Raw genomic sequence first — 18,802 nt, forward strand, 5'->3', positions numbered from 1 at the left:
ATGAGAACTAAGTGAAGTGGTGTGTATATATAGATAATATGTATGCATATATGGAAAATATGTGTGCATATATATACATATACATATGTATGTATAAGGCTTTGCATACAAAGTAATCATATATAATTACTAGAGTTTAAAGGATTCCCAGAAATGTGGTCATTTTCTTACTATCTGACCTGCCCAAAATTTATTCCTCCAATTTCAGACACAGGTTGGAATCAAGTCATGAAACAAATGTGTTTCATGGCTGAGCTAGTTCTTCTCGAAGTTTAAACTCTGGGTGTTAATGTTATTATCTCCATTTTGCAATAAGCACACCAAGTCTTTGAAAGGTCATTCATGGCCTAACTTTTGAAAGTCATGCAGATAGGAAATGAGGGTGATAGTGGACCCTGCTCTCCAGGCTCCAAGTCTGGTCCTGCCCAATTTTACAAATACCTGTTATTTGTAAAAGTGTGATTTCCAAAGTAGACAAATTCTTAATTTAAAAAGCCATACAAATTGACTTCATTTATGGAGGGTGATTTTTCAAAAGCCTTCAGAAAACAGAGATCCTAGTTTATTGTGAATGTATATTTCTATAAATTCCTCTTATCAGATTTTTGACCCATCTCTGCTTTCATGAGATCTTTGCAAATTTGCATGTGGGCCCATAGAGATCCCGTTTATCTACAGGAGTGCAGATGGTTTTCTGTAGGAAGAAACTGGATCCTCAAACATTCTCCAAGAAGCAGAAAGCAAGAGGCAGCAGTAGGCCCAATCTTCATCTTTGTAAATAAAGAGCCATGAGGTGTTTAAAACCTTGTCAAAGGAAGTAGATCTGTAAAAGTTTCAGAGTCTATGTTCTTGTACACTATAGCTAACTGGGCTGAAGTCAATGAATCACTGAAGCCTCCCTTTCCATGATGGATACACAGACACAGCGTGAGTTTCTTAGCAACAGTGCCTGGATAACCCATTTTCAGAGTCACTTTCTGTTTCACACATCAACCATGGTTTTCCCTAACAATTGCTGTACCTCCTGGCTATCTTTTTCTGTGCACTGATTTGGGAAACAATAATCAACAATCTTGAAGTTTAGCAAGGTTTGTAGCCTTGTGCCAGTTGGTTCTGAGATAAGGCTTCGTTTTTCTTCTTTGTAGTAGGATGAGGATGGATTGATGGGATTCAAATCTCTTCTGGCTTCAACATTTAAATGTTTTAAAACTGGTCCCTAGGGAAGAATAAATGTCATCACTGTAACTCATTGAGCACAATGTATGGGGTCAATGCACATGGAATTCTTTGATCTATTAGTGACTTGAGGTTTCTTATATTTCTATGGTATATGGATCCTATGCCTCTCTTCTGTGTATGTAGCAGGTGTCAGTGAGCACCTGGGCTAGTCAACAGAATACAAGAACCAGCAATCTAATGTGTTGTACAAGTAGGGAGCAATAAAAAATATAGGAGACTATAGAAGTACATGGATTCCAATCTGGACAAGACAAAATAAGCTGAGTGATGAAGGGATATATTCCAAGCAAAGAAAGGGCCTTACATATAGGTAATTGAGGCAGATCTTATATCTATTGTTTACTGAATATGAGTGTGCTTTTCATCCCACTCAGATATGTCAACCCACTCAGCTAACCCACTATATCTATTCTCTGAGGGGGATGGTGTTTTACTTGAAATAATAGCCCCACGTATTTGAGAGAACTCAGTAAGATAACCAATTAGACAATATTATCTGGACCATAAAGAAGTTTGAAATGCATTTCTGTTTCTGTACACTACTTTCTCTTGATAACAAGCAGAAAACAGAGTAACCGTAGAGTAAGTGTTGAAGCCCTTAACTGACCTTCCTATTTGCAAGGCTAAAACTAATAGGGAACACTGCACGCAATTATTTCCCTCTGTACTACAGGTCCACAGAGTTCTATATTCCATGCAATCACACTGTCCCACAAAAAAGATACTTCTTGGTTACCTGATGGCTGCATTAGAGAAGACAACAGAACTAAAATTATCATGATGGATTCACAGAATATCTTAACCTAGAATTGGAATTAGGAGACTGCATTAGCTACTTGTTTGTGTAACAAAAACCATTAAAGAAAGGAAGGGTTGATTTTGGTTTACAGCTTCAGTTCATCACGGTGGGGAGAGCATGAGGGCAGGAACTAGAAGCCTGGCTGATCACATTTTATCTGCTGCCAGGGAGCATAGGGTTAACTGGAAGTAGGGCAGAGCTAGAAGCCCTCAAGGCCTTCCTACAATGACCCAGCACCCCCAGTGAAGCACTGCCTTCCCAAGGTTCCAAAACTTTTCCTAGCAGCACGAACAGTTGGAGATCAAGTGTCCAAACACATGAGACTACAGTGGGTGTTGCATCTTCAATCCACACAGGAATTAAGTTTAAAGTTTGTTTTCGGCATCTAATTGGCTCCATCAACTCTTCAGAGGTATGATCTCTGTGTCTCTGAGCCCCAGTTACTTCCTTCCAGTTTCATAAGGTTGTTGTAAAGTCTAGAAAAAAATGAGATAACGGACATATAATCATTCCAGCTGCTAAATTCCTTTACATGCATTAATTGTATGAATAATCAGTATTGACATTAGTTACAAAATATATTAATAATCTGTATTTAACAAAAGCACAAAATAAATGTATCAGACAGATTTTTTTTTTTTTTACTTAAGAGGAAGAAGGATTTTATCAGCTGTATCCATTGCTAGGGGCTTTGGGGAGGCAGGACATGGTGGTGGTAGGGACATGTGGCTGAGTCTCATCTTTACGTAACTGTGAAGCCAGGAAAAGATAATACCCTTCTAAGGTATACCCTCAGAAATCTACTTCCTCTGACCAATCAGGTTCCACATACCAGTTTTTATCACCTCTTTGTCTATTCAATCATGATTGTTTGTCAACGGATTCGTGCATTGATTGAGTAGGGCTCTCGAAGTCTGTCTATGACTTGATAAAGTCCATCAACTAAAGATGAAAAATATTCAACATCTAGGACTTTGTAGTAGACAGTTCTTATCCAAAAGAACAAAAACTAATAATTTTATTCGAATGAGATACCATAGGAGACCGTGACCATTGAAGCTGCTAGTCTTATAATAGAAGCCATGAAGTCTTATCCACCGAGCTACCTCCCACATCTAAAGGTAAAGAAGGCAACAAGCCTTAACTTACTATATTTTCGACACCCTGATGTAATGAGTCCTGAGCTCTCTATGACTCTGGCGAATAAGAGGCCAGAATTTGGCCACTGTGGTTACTTCTGACTGTTCATGGATGAACTTAAGTAGAAGCGATCTTGAACTGAGTTTATGTTCTCATCACTCATCCTCCCAGGGCTTTGGACGTGGATCAGTGCTTTGTTCTGAACTGTTCCAGACAGATATTTCCTTCCTCCATACACCACATGTCAACTTCCCCTTCTCATGTCACTACTCAGGCTCAGGTGGACAAGGTCCTATAATACAAGCCTTTGACTCATATCAAACAATATGTCTAGAGTAAATGAGAAAATGATTGAGTCAGTGAGAAAGTAGGGGAGGGGTGATTAGATAGATGAATGAATGCCATCCCAGTACTTAGAACAGATGGAAAATAAAGTGCATGCTACTTTTCTAGGTAAATTTTATTTCTTCGGTGTCCAGGTAGAGAGTAAAAATGACTTATTTCTATCTTTAAATTGAACCCTAAAACCCAACACCACCATCACTGCTTTTGTCATGTCTTTAATATTTTTTTCAACTCAGCTGATTAAAGCCAGCCTCTGACACTGATCAACCAGCTCTATTTTGGATTCCACATCACAAGCACAGATTGGCTCTGTCTGACAAGGGTCACCAACAACTCATCCCTTTTGCTACATAAGTCAAAATCCCGGAAATCTAGGAACCCTAGTGACTCTAATGCTAATCAGATAATTCCCCAAGAGCCAATCACGTGTTTCTTCCAGCAGTGCCCTTGACTTGTCTTGCTTGTCATGGATAACAGAGAAGTCCACAAGGAACTGCTTGTTGCTGGAGGCATGGTAGCACAGAGGTTGGCAAATGTTGGCCCTCCATCTGAATTTAATCTAACAATTATATAGTAACTAAGGTTTGATGGGAGATGGCCTCACACTCATTTATGGATGGTCCACAGTTGCTTTCCCGCTTGAGCCGAGCTACCTAGTTGCAGTATACAGCATAGGCATTATATGGAAGATGGAAGGAATTACTCTTTGTGCCTCCACAGCGAAAGCGGACCACACCTAGGCTCTTGTAGGTGAACTCTCCTCCATTCAGCAAGCCAGATGTTTGAGTTGTTTGGATGACTTGCTGTGATTAATTTTGCTGTGGCATTAGGTGGTTTATGAGCCAAAGTGTTTTTTCCTCACTCACACTCCAATCCCTACACCACCAAGAGAAAGGTAATTTGTTGAAGGGTGAGAAGTGGAACCCTGGTAATTGGAAAAGAAAATCTCTTCAAAATCAAAGGGAGAAAATGGAGAAGGAGTCAGAGAACCAGGGAAAAACATATAGAAAACAAACAAACAAATAAAACACTACAATCATCTCAGGACTCATGAGACAACCACAGTCATGTTGAAAACAGTGTGGACAGGCCTGGATTATCTCCCCAGCTTTACACTCACTGCCTGAGTTACTGAGTGTAAATCATCTATTAAAGCTACTTTCTTAATCTGAAATGGCTGGAATATCTGCTCATAGACAGTATTTGAACTAAATGTGAGGAAAAGAGGAGAGACTGTGCATGCCCCAGACCCCAGGCACAGATCTCCCTTGGGTATCTTGCCCTGGACACTCTGGATCTTTCACAGTCCATACCTACAAGGAATATTCACAATGGGAACTTGGATTTTTATGATGTTTTAATGTCAGAATGACAAAAGTCACTGCAAATTAGATGCCAGGATGTGTTGACACCATCCATGAAAATGTGTGGATTAGAAGTGGCAGTGAGGAAATCACTACCATGGAGGACACACGTCACAGCTGGAGCACATCATAGGCTAGGAGCCTAACTGAACTGAACTCCATTCACATAAAGGGAGGTCTGGGAATTCTGCCAGCATCTTCTCAGAATAGTAATTTTTCATTTAAATTCACGCCATTTTCTCCCCTTCAGGCAGACAGACTTCCTTCTCTGTCATCATCTTAACTGCCCGATTTTCCCTTTTTACCCATCCCTGTAACAGAAAACCTGGATCCTCCCTGGTCCTCCCTAGGGATGTGATGTATAGGCTCCTAAAGGCTAGGAGTTATAGTGAGTTCCCAAACCAAGATGAATGAAAATAGGTGTTTATTGGGAATGAACTTACACAGATAAAAGTAACTGTCATGGCGTTCCTGCTCCAAGGATGCAGACCCGGACTCCCTGATGCTCTCCCCGAACCAAAAAAGGGGCTTCAATCCCCTACTCCTCTACCGTAAATGGGTCATGTCCACACCTGTGTTGCAGGTTCATAGGCAATATGTGGCTCCAATTCCCCTTTTAGTCTAAAGAAGGTTTTGGCTTGATACAAAACTATATACAATGATAGCAAATATCAAGTATGCTCTAGGAGAAGGAAAGGTGAAAACATACACAAATCAAGATCTATAACCAGTAAAGCAACATAGAGCAATTGCCATATACTACAGACTCCCACTTACCAATGTGGTGACTGCAACGCCTTCACTGAGTCCAGAAGAGACAAGAGGTACAATACATGTTTGCCCAAGCTATTTATGTATTATCAGACATAGAAGCCTAAAGAATACTGGGAAAGATTGGGTTCAGTATAGATCTTAGTAGCTCTGAGATAGGACAGTGGCTCCAAACTCATAGAGAGAATAATCCCATAGGAGAGCAAAGGGGGATAAATTTCTTTGCCCATGATCCCAATTGGAGTGAGTGCAGTGGCATTTCATGACTCCATTGCTTTACACACAGAGCATAGCCCACGGGGATTTAAAATGTCTATGTTGGAAGCTGGCCTGAAATTTAAAGGCCTAAAACATGATTTGATTTAAAACAAAACTATAACAGGGGACTTTGGGCAAGAAAGAGTCAACTCATGCTTGACACTTCCATCAACACGCCCCATAGTGTACATGCCTGGGAATCTGTAATATAAGGATTACAACATTAGAGATGTAATCCTTATATTAATTGTTTCAGCAAACATATTTTGAGTGCCTACATCTTAATCACAAAAATAACATTTGTATGAAGTTTTAAAGTGTATGGGGTATATTGTCTCATTAACTCTTGCAAAAAAAAAAAAAGAAGAAGAAGAAAAAGAAACTCTGAGGAAAAAATTACTGAAATCATGATTTTTGTAGGTAAAGGGACCAGTTCAAAAGGAAGGTCATTTGTTCAAAGTCACATTCTGTGAAGGCCATGGAACTATGAACCAAATACATATAGTATTTTCATGCCAAATCTTAAATTTATACCTATCTGCTCCTCCTTGCCTTAGGTAGCCAATTTTACTTGAATGGAATCTTACTTCTAGATTCTAAAAGTGTTCTTTCCTGTGTCCTAATGGGAAATGAAAATTTCTGTTTGTTTTGTTCTCAAGTTTCATATGTTTATGTAAAATTTATATCAGACATTTAGAGGTCTGTCTCTTCGAGTTGCCTCCAGAGACCAAGTAGGTAGATCAGAAGTGGACAAACATTTTTCTATAAAAAGGCTAAATGGTAAGTGTTTAGGGGTCACATAGTCTCTGTTTCAGTTACTTGGTGTTGTCCTTGTATTGGAAGAGCAGCCATAGGCAAATGGATTTGACTGAATCCCAAGAAAACTTCATTTTAAAAGCTGGAAACATTCAGCTTTGCTAAACTCAATCTCCTGATGAGTAAATGTCTTCAAAACCAAAGTTTTCTTTAACTTTTGAGCAAGCTAGTTGTGAACACAAATGTAACCAAGGTTTGTTCCATTCAGGTCAAAGAACATCCATGTCAATTAAAAAAGAAGAAGACAGAAGGAAACAACAGAGGGTAAGTGACAATACAAGAAGATACCAGCAACAAGTATAAAAGTGGCTTGATATCATCCCAGGCTGATGGCTTCTTATGTAAACAAATAAAGCAAAGAAGGAGACTATCTTTCCTCAGTGCCTGTTGTGAACCAGGCACTGTGAGAGATATTGCATATATTTCTTAACTCCCAAATCATGATTTAAAATTTTTTATTGATGAAGAAACAAGCTCATAAGAGATTCTGGCCCAGGTTCATACAACCAACAAACGGTGAAAATACTATGTAAATTTACTGTTGTTTAATTCCAATGTGCAAATCCTATTAAGTTGTCTTAGGACGCACTCAGGCATGGGTGAAGATCCCTTCCTAAGAGGACTGCTAGCTCATATAAATTTTCATGCTGATTACCAAAAAGATACTACAGAAAAGCCTACTAAAGATATCAGAGCTGGAGCTCTTGATCAATGTCTAGCCCCAGTGAAAGATAAAGAACAACAATTTTTGGAATTCTTGCGTTGTGATTTCTTGTCATTTGTGCTGTTGAGTGCCATCAATTGGCCCTATTAGAAAGACTTTGTCACGACTTTGTCATTTGGGGAAAAGGATATCATTAACCCATGAGATAATGAATTGACAGGACAAATTTTCAGAAAGTGCACCAAAGAACAAGGCAATGCAAGTTCTCAAAGATGAAACGCATTTCCTAAAGCTAACAAGGATCAGCAATGTATGACTGTGTCTTCAGATGTGAATGCAGGGACAGTGTCACAACTTCAAGGCCTGGGTCCTTTTTGCATTCCCATTGCTTCTGAAGCAGGAGAAGCAGAGTTCACAGGGGAGGAGATAGCCCATGCTCTTATAGAGCACTAGTTATTTACAGTGATTTTTCATAATCATTCTTCTTGATAATAGAGTGGACCCTTATCCTGAAGAAGCAATTTTTCTAATTTGGTTACTGATACTGCATCATATAAATAACAGGGAATCAAATTCTTTGGGATTTTAATTCATGATCAGGGAGAGGCATAAATTTTCCTTTCTCTTAATTTGAAAGATGCAGTTATGGAATCCTTCACTGTCTAAACTTTGAAGGCTGGCAATCTGAGAAAAGGTGATTTATGATCCGTGGCAGAAAGCTATGATAGGAGGAATGGAGAATTGGGTGGTGGTTTGAAGTAGAAAAAGCCCCCATAAGTTAGTATATTTGAAAACTTGGTCCCTGGTTAGTGGAAGTTTGGGGGAAGGATTGGGAGGTGTGACCTTGTTGAACGAAGCATGTCACAGAGAGGGTAGGCATACCAGGCACATTCGCCACTCTGTCTCTTTCTTTCTCTCTCTCCCTCTCTCTCTTTCTCTCTCTCTCTTTCTCCCTTCTTCTCTCTCTCCCTCCCTCTCTCTCTCCCTCTCTCTCCTTCTCTCTTCCCTCCCTCCCTCCCTCTCCCCTTCCCCCCTCTCTCTTTCAGATAAGAAAGATGTAAGTAGCTCTTAGCAACTGCTCTAATGCCATGCATGTCTCCCCGCTACCTGACATGTCATGTGCTCACCTTCTGAAACCATAAACAAGCCCCCAATTAAATGTGCTTATTTTATAAGTTTCCTTGGTCATGGTGTCTCTTTATGCAAAAGAAAATTAACTAAGACAAATGAATTTTGTAACCGCTTAACATTTTTTTTTTGTCTTTAATTACCATTGCTTGATGACTCAGTCAATTTAAGCCGCAATTTAAAGTCACAAGTAAAGGCTTAGCAATTGAAAATCCCAAGTGTCTTTTTTTTCACATCCCAGTTTCTGGTGCTCAAGGACCTAGCTAGAGGTCAGCATAACGTCACTGGCTCAGATTTCTCATGAGGAGCATGGAGGCCCCTGGTCACGCCTCAGTCAGCACAGGCTCAACTAAGACTAGAGAGCGTGTTTCCAAGTTAGGTCACATGGCTCTTGGCAGGCTAAGAGGCTCCACTTTCTGTTGTCCACATGTGGTTTCTTCAGGACTTGGATTCGTACCACGTGGATTTCCCTTGAGGCTTCCTCCACACAACACAGTATCTAGTGACACTAGACCAGAGAAGTAGGGAGTGCCTCAGAAAAAAGCACCGCCTCCTTATGACACATGATCCAAAGCGGCATGTCCTCATTCTCTATTCTCCTCATTAAAAAGCAGATCTCTGTGGTCAACACTTATGGGCAAATATTCCCCAAGGGCATGAATAGCCAGAGGCAGAACATCATTGAGGTCCTTCTTGGAGTGGCCTGCCCAGAGGTTCTGAGTTAAAAATTAAAGATGTCTTAGATATGAGACTTCTCAGTGCTTTGAGTCTGCAAAGCGCATTAGAACAGAAGATTGGGAAACTTTGTATTACAGAGCTAGATAGTAAGTGCTTTACAGAATGAGCCTTAAGAACTCTGTTCCAACTATTCAATTCTGCCAGACAAAAGAAGCCACAGACCATATGTACACAACTTGATGTGGCCAGGCTCCAAGGGAACTTCATTTGCAAAAGTAGCCTGGAATGAGAGGATGTGCCTTTAGCTGATAATAATTTCCTATACTGAGTGTTTGCCTAGCCAGCTCAACAGCACACGCTTCGATGTTCACATCTGCAGCTCTGTGGATAAATGCAAAAATGTCAGCAACAGTGAAATGCATTGGACACACTTGCTGAGATATTTTTATTAATTTCTTATACACATTCGTGGAGAATTCTGGGTCACTTAGCATTCTTGAAACTCTGTATCATGCATCTCATAAAGGCAGATTCGTGACCATATTAGGCAACCACCACCATGTTTTCCTGGCTTGTAGTTGGAGACCTAATGTGCAGTTCACATTTTCTAAGGAAAGGCTGATAGCTAAAGGAACCCTAGAATTCCATGTTTCTTTTTTATTTCTTCTTTATCCTGATCCTTGTTACATCATCCGCAAATTCCAAATACCAACAAAGGGTCTTCACCTCTTCCTATGAATTGGCCTCGTGATTTTTATTGCCCTCGGTCACAACTTATCTGCAGTTCAGAATCAATATGACATCCCCAGATGAACTAACTCAGCATAGGTCTGCTTACTCATTCATTGCTTTAGTGTGTGTGTGTGTGTGTGTGTGTGTGTGTGTGTGTGTGTGTGGTGTGTGTGTGTGTGTGTGTGTGTGTGTGTGTGTGTGTGGTGTGTGTGTGTGTGTGTGTGTGTGTGTGTGTGTGTGTGTGTGTGTGTGTGTGTGTGTGTGTGTGTGTGTGTGTGTGTGTGTGTGTGTGTGTGTGTGTGTGTGTGTGTGTGTGTGGTGTGTGGTGTGTGGTGTGTGGTGTGTGTGTGTGTGTGTGTGTGTGTGTTTATTTTTTAGCATTTGAAGACGGGGTTTCAAGCAACAGTCCAGGCTGCTTTCAAACTCTATATAGCTGAAGATAACCTTGAACTCATGATTTCCCTTCCTTTACCTGCCGAATGCTGGGATTGAAGGTGAATGCTACCATGCCTACCAGATGTGTTAAGGCTCCTGGGAGGAACTGACTACTATATGGACAAATAATTGGACTGGGAGTGCCAATTCAATAGAGATTGTTGTATGAAAATCATAACACTGATGAGACTTTTGAAAGTGGCCAGGGCAAGTACAGTTCCTATCCCATGGGACATTGTCAACAAGAGCTTGGTACATCGTTGGCTAAAAATAGGAGAAGGACCGTGATATTGCATACAGAACGTAATGTAGCTTATAGGTTGCATTCCTCCGTTGTAAGACTCTAGGCTGTTTTTGCTTAGATATGTATGTCTTTCATTTCACTGTTTGTCTAGTGTGCCTGAATTGATAAGTGGCTAAGCATTCTGCAATCTTGACACAAGTGTCTATGAATATGATATCTTTGTCTTGTCTCTGGGCAACCATTTTTGTTTTGATGCCAAAGTATCCACACCACACATATAGTAACAACAGGTGTGAACCATTTAAAGATGGCTGAATCATAGGATTGGAAAGTGAGGTTGACGTCACTGGACAGGCTGCCTGGAGACTTCATATTGTAGGATGGCTCGCCCCATTCCTGAGGCTGTGAGTCTGAACAGTATAAGACAAGGGAAACAGAAGAATTCCATCAACCTTGATGTGTAAAATAGCTCACTAATTCTTTAATTTCTCTAGCTATGGGAGATGCTGGGGACAATAAGTTATTAGGCACTTAACTGTCACCAGATAAGAGGTAACACAAAGCTGAATCGGGGGAAGTTTGGCAACACTTGCAGAAAATTTGGAGATTACAAAAATCATATCCCAGTTTCATAGGTGATGGATCTGAGTCACAAATAGCAAACTGACTTCTTGAGTGTCATGCAAAGTAGGTATTAGAAGGTGTTTTCCTCATTCCTATACTGCTGGCATCCTCTGTTCTGCACTCAAGTAGAAGGACCCAGGGAACCCAGGTCAGAACCCAAGAACCAGTCTGTTTTTGGAGGAGGGCATCTTGAATCACAGGATTCTGAGTGTTCAAAGTCACACAAGGTTGGGTCATTTCTCTTTGCTAACTCTCCTGTTTTCTCTGTGAACATAGAGACTGTAGGTCATTCAAGCTGTTTTCTAAAGGTCTAGAGAGGCAGTGAGGCTCAGAGGTGAGAAACTGAGGCATCTGACGTCACACTACTGTGTTCGGGATCTTGACAAATGAGGTTTCCATCCAGCTACCTTTAAAGTTTACTGAGCCTTAGTTTACTCACCGCGAGCTTCCAGCACATGCTAGGCCCTGCTCTAAGAACCCTGAGATGGTTCTGTGTTATGATAAATCTTTCTGCCAAAAGCCTCCTGAGCCCCACCACCACGTGTGAGCTTTACGCAAGCCGCCTGCCCGAGTCAGGGCCCAAATGAATACACAGAAACTTGTATTAGGTTCAAAGCTGCTTGGCCAATGACTAGGATTCTCATCTGTTATCTCAGTCTTAATATCATACATCTATATATTTTATAAGACTTATCTTATCGGACGCCTTATTGCCGTCCCTCCTTGCTGGTGGATCACATCGTGCCGCTGGAGGGGAAAAAGGGGCCCTTCCTGTTTCTCCTTCACTTAAATAAGAGTCTCCTTGCTATGTCACTTCCTGCCTGGATCAGCACTTCTCTACTACATTTCCCAGAATCCTCTTTGACTCCTAGTCCCGTCTACTTGCTGTCTCATTGGCCAAACAGTATTTTATTTAACAATGAAAAAGATAAACATAACAGAAGTACTTCCCCCATCAGTACTGTAATTACACTTACATTGCACAACACACAAAGTACCGGAGTCAGAAAGTAACAGAGCTTCGTGCTCTCCTATCATCACTCTCTCGACTGTAATGCAGTGTTTCTTTCTCTGGTATGTGCTAATGATTAGAACCAAATCAGAATCGCATGCCTTGCTACCTTCCGGATCTCATGTAACAGTGATTTGAATAGCAACTGTCCCCCATGGGCTTATGCATTTAAACACACGTTCCCTAGTTAGTGGTACTTATAATCGAAAATTACCAATACGGAGTCAGGTAGAAATACAAGGGTATTTAATAGGGAAAAGCCTTACTAGCCAGCCCGCGTGACAGTGGTCTGTACGCAAGCCCAAAAGTGAAACTGAAAGAGAGCACGCAGTCCCATCCCAGTATTGCTCTATGTCACCCTGACCACGCCCTTGCAAGCGTGGTCAGGCACACCTGTAGCCAGCCCCTAAGGAGGTGTGGCTACAGCTTCCCCTACAGGTACTATTTGAGGATGTGTGGAACCTATAGAAAATAGAGCCTTGCCGGGTGTTGGTGGCACATGCCTTTAATCCCAGCACTCGGGAGGCGGAGGCAGAGGCAGGCGGATCTCTGTGAGTTCGAGGCCAGCCTGGTCTCCAGAGCTAGTGCCAAGACAGGCTCTAAAGCTGCAGAGAGAAACACTGTCTCAAAAATCCAAAAAAAAAAAAAAAGAAAGAAAGAAAAGAAAAGAAAATAGAGCCTTGTGAGAGGAAGTAACGTCACTGGAGACATTTTTATAGCTTGCTCTGTTTCCTGTTCTCTCTGACTGCTTTCTGTGCACACGGAGTCTATTCCCTGACTGCCAAACCAGCCTCATGTCCCTGTTGCCATGCCTCTCCCTTTATGATGGATCATCTCTTCTATGGAATCATAAGTCAAAGTAAGTCCTCTCTCCCCTAAGTTACCTCTTGCCGGGTTATTCTCTCACAGCAGAAAAGTGATGGCTACAGAGAGTGAACACGCTCGGTGACTTCCAAAGGTAATCTGTCTGCAGATTTCCTCACTGGGATCGAGTCCTTCTCACACTAACCGCCATAATCAATGGTGGTGGGGCTGGCACATCCTAGGGAGTTTTTGAGCTGCTTGCTGTAAGGAAGAAGCAATGTTCTTAAACCTGAAGCGGGAATCATTGCTTTTGCTTTAGCACTCGTCAGAAACTGACTCAAGGCTTTTAGTAGTTATTTGTTTGTTTATGCATTTGTTATGTATATTTCACGTGCTTGCTTGTCTGTGTGTGCACCACGTGTGTGCAGAGCATGTGGAAGTCAGGAGAATGTGATGTAACCCCAAGAACTGGAAACAGACCATGCTGGGAATTGAACCCAGGTCCTCTGTAAGAGCAGCAAGTACTCCCCATCCCCTCTGAAGCTGGCTTTACTTCATCCATTGTGAAATCCAGTTAGCCTGGCAAAATTGGATATCCTAGCCTGAGTGACATATCAATAACATCTACTTAGGGCTCACACGGAGGAGACCTGGATTATGGCACTGACAGACTTGGCATCTACTCCAATAAGATATCTTGCAGAATAAAATCATTGCCCACTTCTCTTTATTTCTCCACATGAGAGAAGGAGGAAGTGAGCTCTCTGGGATCTCCTAGATAAGGTCTTTAATCCCATTCATGAGAACTCTATTTTCATGACATTATCTCCTGGAGGCATTACCTCAAAATATGGTGACATTGGGGATTAGACTCCAACAAATGAATCTGAGTGGGACACAGACTTTCAACCTACAGCCCTTCTCTTCAACATTATTTCTTATGATCCTTTCATACCTTAAAGCAAGTAAATGTTCCCTGTTTATACTTATAAAAAAATTGAGGCATATAAAATTAAAGTTGACTATTAGCATTTATCTTTAAAATGTGAGCCAGATTTGTCTCATCTTTTTAAATGAGCATACTCCCCTCAAAATTATATGTACTATTGAAAATGTACATGAAAATAAAATATGTGCCCCTTGGTAACTAATTAATTATATGATGGAACATTATGTAGCTATTATAAAGAATAATGCACATTTATAATCTTAGAGGAAATAAATAATTCCAGTTAAACAATGAAATGAGAAAACTAGTAGAAGATTGTATTTGCTCCCAAATATGTTAAAATTATAATTATCATTCTAATTGTTAACTGTACTATTTATATTTCTTATCATGTATTTACTTCATATTTTTAAAATAATATTTGAATTGCAGGTTTATATTCATTTATACACACAAGCATTTCCTTGAAAACCCTGTTACCTGTAAATGCTTCTAAAATATGGGACTTGTGTGTTAGACATAAATGGAGAGAAATTTAAATTTTACCTTGTACATGTCTGTGTGGCTTAAGTGTTGTTAAATCTGAAGGGGTATTATTGTACAAGAACAAAACTATGAATTAGATAAAATTTAGAGAGACTTGATTTAACCAGATAACAACAATAGGACCTACTTACAATGGAGATGAAGAATAAAGGAAAATGCACTGTGACCACTTACATGTCACATGGAAGCAACATGCAGCAAGGTTTGCCTGTCTCTCAGAAGACAGGTAGAAACACTGCTGTTATCGCCTAGAAGAATGCAAAGGCATTCACTTTATTAATGAAACCACTAAATCCTGAAAAACTAAGTATTACATCTGAGGACAGACATACAGAAGTCCAGGTTGAGCTTTTTACCTCTCTAGCAGCCTAAGAGTAGTAATTTCAGAAACATTTGGAAAACCATGTTTTGTCTTTCCTTAGTCTTGTAAAGACAAGACATGTGTGAGTTTCCCTGTGACAGAGAATAAGTGAAAGCCATGTGTATTTAAAATATAACATTATTAGCAGCAAAAAAAGAAAAACAAAATGTTTGACCTATCTTAGGAAGAAGTGGAGTATCGGGAATCAATAATAGTATTCATTCTAAGAAAAGATTCATTCCCTATGTTTCTGGGCAGACAGCCTGTATGAATAAGATCATAAATGCCATGGCTATTCTGAGGTCATCATGAGAAAATAATAGTCCTTGATGATAAAAGAACTGATTAGTCATCAATTCCATCCCATTTGCCAACAAAGAAAAAAATATATATTTGAAGATCAGCAACCACCGTACTCCGTTAGGACTGGGTTCCTACTGGGATTTGGATCTCCAGACCCTCTATGCAGTTGTATGGCTCGATTCATTTGGTTTCAAGGGAACTTGAAAGAAGTCCACATCCTTAGAATTATCCTTTTTATTCACAGAAGAAACCTCCCCATTCACAGCACCCTAAGGAAGCCTTTGAAACATGGAGGAGAGAATTATGAATGCAATGCAATGACCGGTCAGGACCGGGGCTGCCACGGCAACCTTCTCCTAAGCCAAACCACAGGGGATGCATTTGCCTCCCAAGATTGCTGAGAATGTTAGAAGAAATTCAGTTTAAGGTTATTTTATGACCAAATAAGCAGACCACCCAGACCATAGTTGTGAAGGACACATAAGACAGGAATCCATGTGAACACACACTTGGTACACTTCTCTCCTTGACCACGGAAGTAGCCTCAAGTTGGACTAAGTTCTACCTGGTTCCCTACAGAGATGGAGACCACGTTACTCATGATGTACTTGGACTATGATATGTTGAACAAGCCCTCTTATCTTTAGGTTCCTCGTTTGTTTTGCAAGCAGAGTAAAGTCTGTCTTGTTGGCTTTGGATCATCCCCTATAGGCTCAGGAGTTCGAAAACTTGTTTCCATCTGGTGGTATTGTTTGGGCATGTTGTAGAACCTTACTGGCTTGATGGAAGTTTGGCCTTGGTGCTTGGTGGACCGACCAACCTCACCTCCTCTTCTCTCTGATTCCTGACTGTCTATGCAGTGTGAAAACTACCCTCTTTATGGCTGTTTACCCTATGCTTCCCCTGCCTGCTATAATGGAATGGATTACCTGGAAAAGGAACTGATCAGCTTGTAATTTATGCATCTTTTTTAAATTTTAATTTATCACAGTAATAGGGAAATTAACGTAGCATGTTAAATAATTGTCATCAGGTAACACAATCTGACACATAGTAGGCCTAAAACACCCTCCTCCCATTCTCTCCTCATTCTCACCGTCAGTGTATCTGCTCATTCATATACTAAAATATATCAAAGCTGCTACGGAGTTATGGGCAATCATATCTCCAAGTTGCCATGTTGGAAAAAGAAAACGTAACGACAACTCAGGGGACTTCTACTTGGACAGGGAGGAGCCCCCGTTTAATTTCCGGCAACTCCTCAGAGTTCTCACCTTTGAATTTTGCTGCCTCTCCTGAAAACAACATTCATTTGACTTTGGGATGGAAGCTAGACAACTATTGTTATATCACCTAGCAATGTCTGAAATGGAGAGAGCCAAAGTCAGGAATGGACCCGCCTCTGTCATAGGGGCTTAGGGAAAGCTCACCCAAGCTCTTTACACCTTTGATGAAGTGCCTCAGTCACCATTGGGAATTACATCCAGTCACCCTGGACAAATCATGTTAGCCTGTCTTTTCATTGGCATGCCAACAGATGCTTTGGTCAGTTGTCCTTCAGAGTATCATAATTTATTAACTGATTCAACAAACTAGAGAAGGTGTGAAGGTTTAATCTGAAGCATTGGTATCCTGTTCTATATTTTACACATGAGGACACTTATCTAACTGCATGGGAACACATACATAACACTTCAGAAAAGGAAAGGGTCACAGATATTAACTAGCAAGTCGGGATGCAATAAACACTCTGCCATTCCGGGAGATCCAGTCTAACATTTCTAGTTGTTCCCCATAGTTTTGGTGGGAGTTTTCCTTCTTTAAGAACTTTTCCTTATGGGAAACCAAACTCTACTCCTACACCAATGTTTAGAACACTAATTAGCTCTGATCTTCTTTGCAAATCTCTAGAGATAAAACGTTTTTGTCTGAAAGTACTCAGTTATCTTAACTGATATAATAGAATGCACACTGGTAGCTTGTATCTTCCCTACCTCATTCAGGGATATTTATTTGATCCACTGCACAACTGAATCTGGAATCGGAACCAAATATTCCTGGTTTCCATTCTTTCTGGCATATATTCTGTTGAAATGAGTACCCAAGACATATTATTTACCTAATCAGTGGCCAAACTACTTCTCAAACATAGCCTACATTCATGTTCCATTATTTACAACAAAAAATGAGAGCTATTTATTATGTACCATACACTATGCTACGAACAGAGGCCGAGGCTTTATAAAATAGTCTAAACTGAACAGGTTACTTAGTGCCCTAAATGTAACACTCTAATGATGATGAAATGATGCTAATACTAACCCCAACCCTAACCCTAATCTTAAAACAGCAATCTATAGGAATATTCTGCTGAATTGAAGCAGTCAACCAGAGAGTGCCTATACCATTAAGAAATAGTTTATAAAATGAGAGAAGAGATTTCATAATTAATTACAGGTAAGGCATGGCACTTAGAGATAAAGGGGTGAAGCGTTAGATGGTGACTGACAGGGGACAGGGTAGTTTGGAAGGAATATTTCTTCAGTGGGAAGGCACTCTAACACTAGAAAACGGATTTTTGAGTGGAAAAATAAAAAGCAAGCATTGCCCACCAAGAAAAAAAATGAGCAAAAGCAAGGATCTTGCTAGATTGAGGATGCAGGGGAGAGTACCATGGAAGACCTAGTTGAAAAAGCTGACGTGATCCTAAACGTCTGGAGGATGACGGACCACAGGAAAGTATTCTCCAAAGATGTTTCAGCAGTTTCATAACCTTGAGCCAATGATTCCCAACCGATTGTCTCAAAAAACCCAATGCTATGTATATTTATACCCAGGTTTATGTATAAACTTTTAAAACATTAACATTAGGTGTAAGGATTCAGGCATTATGCTGGCCTTCCCCTGGCACCTGGCAGAATACACTCAGGCAGTACCCTGGTCAGCTTAGTTGCAAAGAACCCTTTTATAAGAAAGACCTCTGCCCACTTACACGATCTTTCTGCTCTCTGTTTCCTGCCCCCTCCCCCCCCCGCTCATATCTTTTCCCTCTCCTTTTCCTGCTCTCTTTCCTGCTGTTCCCCTTGGGCGGACAGGACTTTTCCTGTCTCCCTCTTCTCTTCTGTTCTCTCTCTGCCTCTTTACATCTTTGCGTCTTTTCTTCGCCCCTTTCCCTTTCTAATAAAGCTTCACACTAAGCTCAGTCTGTCTGGCATGTTTGTCCCTCCAACTAGGTCATCCTCATCTGCCATGGAATCCGCCAAGGTTCTCCTCACAGCAGGTACACCGAAACATGTTATTTAGAGTTTGAAATCTCACCTGTCCTATGTATGTTATCTTGTGCTGTTTAGGGGCAGAATTTAGAACAAAGCTTCTTTTCCTTGCCTTGCCCATATGGTCAAAATGTGTGGGAACATATCATTAGTGAGCAAGATTATTAGTTGAAGTCTATTCTTCTTGGAATGTAGGGCTACATGTATTTGCACAAGTGTCTGTCACTGCTTCACACTTGAGAACCAGGAAAGGGTGAAGAAGCCAGTGAGTGTTTTCATCACAGTGTGGGGTAAGAGATCTAATAAGAACTACAGATG

The 18,802-nt window shown here is 40.6% G+C and overlaps 1 long non-coding RNA gene across 2 annotated transcripts in view; it reads right to left on the minus strand.

Moving 5' to 3' along the window:
- Window positions 1-540: 540 nt before the first annotated feature.
- Window positions 541-18,802, minus strand: part of LOC113837453 — a 42,252-nt gene continuing 23,990 nt past the window's right edge. The window contains exons 2-3 of one of the 2 annotated variants that reach the window (XR_003488028.2): window positions 1,976-2,514; window positions 541-1,216 (exon numbers count right to left, since the gene is read on the minus strand). This is a non-coding gene — a long non-coding RNA (uncharacterized LOC113837453). Of the gene's footprint in view, window positions 2,515-18,802 lie in introns of both variants that reach the window. The other variant, XR_004771339.1, reaches the window with a different exon arrangement.

This window comes from Cricetulus griseus, chromosome 10 (assembly GCF_003668045.3).
Source record: "Cricetulus griseus strain 17A/GY chromosome 10, alternate assembly CriGri-PICRH-1.0, whole genome shotgun sequence".
Lineage (NCBI taxonomy): Eukaryota > Metazoa > Chordata > Mammalia > Rodentia > Cricetidae > Cricetulus > Cricetulus griseus.